Genomic DNA, 4,864 nt, shown 5'->3' on the forward strand with positions numbered 1-4,864 from the left:
AGAAGAGACAGCACACACACACACACACACACCATCTCACACACTTAACTAAGCAAAACCAACTCTGTAAACTGAAGAGAATCAACAAGGAAAACTATGATGTCAGGATTGGACCTACTAAACACCCCCCCCACACACACACACACACACACACACACACACACACACTCCCCAATTTAGAGAATAACAGGTACTGCAAATGGACTGGAAAATCCACCTTGATGACGTCACATTGCCGCCGTGCTGTCGGACCGGCAGCCATGTTGGATTCACGGACAACCAAGGAGAAAGACCGGAGGCGGGAGGCGGCCCCTGCTTTAATAAGCAGTGACAGTTCATGTGTCACTTTGAGAGCTGTAAAGAGCCACAGAGGAGACATCTGTCACAGCTGGAAACATCGTTTATGTCTCGTTAGCGACTCTGAAAGCGTCACGTGATTCCTCTCTGAACCTCGTCATACAAACACCTGCTGCGCTGGGAACGAGTGAACCGCTCAGATTGATTAGCACAATGAAACCCCAGCGAGCGTCTCCAACCTGGATCTGACTCAGTCGCTGACCTTCTTTCAAAGAGGAAGAACTGAAGGACCGTTGGACTATGTATCCCAGCATACACCACACTTCACTTGGACTCTACGGATGGATGTTTGGACTTGGACTTGAGCTCTATAAACGAGACCATGAAGCTGATCTCAGAGCGGACCTCGAGTTCCCGGGAGAACTCTGGCCACAAACGCAGGGACGCTCTGTGGCGTCGCAGCCGTGTCTTAAACCGCGTCGATGTAAGAAAACATCCAGAGTCTGACTGGACCTGACGCAGCGGACACACACACACACAGTGTTCGTCTGCTTCTTCTTTTTTTTTTTTTTAAAGATATTTCTTAACTGATGTCAAGGTTCATCCTCAGACCAGATGTGTGGTGTACATTCCTACAGCGCACTGTCCTGACACATTTCACTGGGTCACGCTGATCCAGGACCAGTTCTGCAGATTTCTCTCGGCTTTGGACGCAGATGCACTGATGATGTCACGTTTTTTTTTAAGTAAGCCAAGAAATATTATTTTTTATCCCTTCATTAATCAAGGTAACGAAGCTTTATTTATCCCTCGTTCACAGTGATGTCGAGTTGATAAAAATACCAGTTAGAAAAACAACATCAAATTACAAAAGAAATATAAATACAATTAATTGATAATGTAAAGACAAGAATCAGTTAAAACAGGTACAAGCAGAAGTTAAAAGGACAGAGATGAAGAATCTAAAATGACCAAAAGGAACCAACAAATTAATTTTAATTTTAGGTGTATTTTAAATGTGAAAACGAGCTTTGTAACCTCCAGATAATTATCTCGTTACGTTGGGATAATGAGCTTCGTAATCTCCAGACAACGGGATAAGAAAAATATTCGCGAGTATGGCCTCTCTCGGCTTCCGTACCTCCTTCCTCTGTTTCTGTTCAGATTCTCGCTACAGAATCCCAAACCGAGCGGTCGTCCTCATCAGTGCGTCTCCGCCCTCTGCGCCTCACAGGTTCAGATCTGAGGAGCGGGAGAGAACCGCTGATCCACACTCACTGACTCTCGATGCGTGAGGAGAGTTTGGTCGATGCATTCCTTTTATTAGAGACTTTTTCCCGGTTGTGTATGCGTGTACGGTTTGTGTGCGTTCAGTTCTCAGCTTCATCATTCCTCGGTCTCGTAAAACGCTCAAGCTTTTACTTCCTCCTCTCTTCTCCACTCTCACCTGCAGCTGTCCTCGACCGACGTCGTAGCTTCTGTACGAACCCGACACACATTTGGAAAATGTAGCGTAACAACGAAATGTTGGTGAACAAGCGGCTGAGAGCTGCGGCTTCAGAGTAAAAGCACTGAGAGTTTTTACTTTTTTTAAACTCTTAATTTAAGTATTTGATATTTACAAACTTTAGTCGAACAAAGTTGTTTTACTAAATTAAAAATGTAAATCTTTTTTTTTTTTTTTACCTAAGTGGCGTTCACTTCCACTGAAATGAAATAAAATGTGTCTGCTCACAGAAATAACTGGGAAAGACAAAACAACATTTGTCTTATTAGTGAATTGAAAACTGTAAAAAAACAAACAAAAAAAACAACAACTGTAAATTGAAAACAATCATATTTTAAAGTGTTTTTATTACATTTCTCTCTCTCTCCTATCCATTTGTTTGCCACGTCATTCCCTTTCCAATCAATCAACCAATATTCAAAGTGCCTGTCAGATTGCCTATTAGTCAGCTCACACCAAAACTGGACTCCATATGAAAAACACACCAACAAACCCAGCAGGCCTTTTCTTTTTAATGGGTAAGATTGTTTTTATGCACATGATTGCAATCAGGCTGTTCTCAAGCTACAATGACGTACTGTACCACAGTGGAGAAAGGACAAACTGGTTTACAGGTATATTAGATATATTAACTTTTTTTATACCAAGGGTTATTGTATTTCTGGAAAGTAAATTATTTTTGTTTAGTTTTGTTTATTTTATATGGATGTTTTTGCTGATGTATTCCTGTTGTTTTCTGTTTAGTTATCATGGTGCTACTTCGTGTGGAGTCTGCTGTGGGCTTTAATGCTGCCTTTAACAAGGCGTCGGCCCATCTGTCCACTCATCTATTTAAACATGTCTCTCTCACAGTTTGTGTTTGAGCAGCGGTCCAGTGTGTCTCCGTGTCTGCAGACGATTTAATGACTCAGCAGTTTCAAATAAAAATAGGGCATTACAGTAACAGAGCTTGTATTTAAATAACACACTGAGGAAAACCCACAGTCTAAACGCTGCTGACTGTCTCCAAACAAAACCAACGGCATGAAACCAGTCGCCGCTTCAAAACGCCGCTGGTCTGATCGCCACAAGAACCGGCTGTCTGATTTTGTTTTCAACCACAATTATAGAACAGGTAGTTTAAGCCAAGAAATCTGATTGGTTTAAGACCACAGGAATAATATAACCTCATTAAACGTCCCAAAAAAAAAGCACACATCCATTCCTTTCTACATTCCATATCTCCATCTTTTAAAGCTTCGTCGTCGACGTGATGGAAATACATGTTGTGTTTTTAACATCAACAATAGAAAAGAGGAAATGGCTGAAACAGAGCCTTGTGGTTCTGCTGGCAACGGTCCAGATCAGAAAAAAAGATGTTTCCAAGGACCAAGACACAGTTCTGTCTTAAGTCTCAGCTGAACAAGGTGTTAGTTAGCTCGCTAACAGGCTAACAGGTTCTCTTAGCTACTTCTCCTTCCTTACTTGGAAAAAATGTCCTAATGCTTTTGAGGAATACTCCATGAAATCCACGTTCTGAGTATCACATACATGTTTTCACGCAACGAAACAAGCTACAGCTACTGTTAGCTTGTTTTGTCACGTAAAAACATTTTTGAACATCAACAGAAACGTCTCAAACCACTCCTGCAGCACAATCCTCCATTTTGCTGCCATTCTGTTTGCTAACAATTGTATATTTGCCAAATGTGGCTGAATATGCTGCTAATGCTTTGCAATTTGTTGCGCACGGCTACGTATGCTAGCATAGTTAGCATTTAAAAACAAAGGTTTTCAGTGGAGTCGTCCTTAAACTTTGTCGTCGTAGTCAGGAGGTCTGGCACATTTGTACATCAGTGACCACAGACAGCAGCTCAGAGTTAAACTTTAACAATTAAAGCTGCAAAATTAGCCAAATAAAAACACTTCATCACAGGCGTCCATGTTTCTTTGAGCGGGGAAGTTAAAAGACACATTTCCCACTTTTGACTTCTTAAATTACAGTACATGCTGCATGTTAACAAGACAGATAGCTCACTAGCTAACCAACGTGTTATTATCTATGCTCAGAATAGTTCTGACGCATTCGAGTCATAGCAAGAGAGAAACGGAAAAACTACTACGTTAAATTTTCATTTATCCGGGGGGGTGGCGGGTGTCTCCGTTACAGCTGCTGACATTTTTGCCAAAAAATCTGTGTTTGTGGTAAAACCCCCCCCGAGATGTTTCTACACTGCAGCACAGAGGTCCTGTCTGCAGTGACCACAGTCCAGTAATGACTCAGGCGTCCTGCAGTCTCTTCCTCCACAGACCAGGGTCAACGGTCTGAAACCACAGAGGAAGATTAATCATCCTCTAATATTAACTTTGGCATCGCTTCTGCTTTTTGGATGTTCTGCAAAACTACAGTCTCTGTCGTTTTATTCTGAAAATCTGAACATGAGACAGGTGGAATTGAAAACAGATGCCTGGACGATTAACATGATTCATTTGAACAAAACACGACACCTACAAAATAAAAGCACAAACCTGAAACAAATCAACCTTTTAATTAAAAGATTTTTTTCATCATGTAAATTAAATAAATGTATAAAACATTGAGTTCAGAAATCATTTAAACGCGGAGATGAAAGGAGTTTCAGTTCTACCTCGGACATGTTTTAACACTCGCGTCATTAGATATCACAGTAATTACGATCAATCATCTGAACAGATTTGATGTATCCTGTTGTCATTTAGTCTCACTGTCAATGAGAAGGTCACTTTAGTGCCTTTCCTCCTCATACTGTATGATGACGCCAACTTCCAGATTAATTACCTGCAGGATCATGATTAATTCGTCTTTGTGCAGTAGCTGTAACTGATTTGTGTTTACATTAATCAGAATACATTTTGTTGTAAGCCGATATGGGATCGCCGTGACAACGTGTAAAGAGTCGACAGAAAGCCTTTGTTAAATTAGTTTAGCTTCACTTTGTGTGACCAGATCTCCAAACCGTTCAGACCAGTGTTACAGTTTCATTAAATCTTTTTCTTCTGACATTTCTGAGTCGAAGCGTCAGCATCATATTTTAGATGATA

This window comes from Seriola lalandi, unplaced genomic scaffold (assembly GCF_002814215.2).
Source record: "Seriola lalandi dorsalis isolate HSWRI2012SDOR001 ecotype SW California unplaced genomic scaffold, Sedor1 jcf7180002053703, whole genome shotgun sequence".
Taxonomy (NCBI): domain Eukaryota; kingdom Metazoa; phylum Chordata; class Actinopteri; order Carangiformes; family Carangidae; genus Seriola; species Seriola lalandi.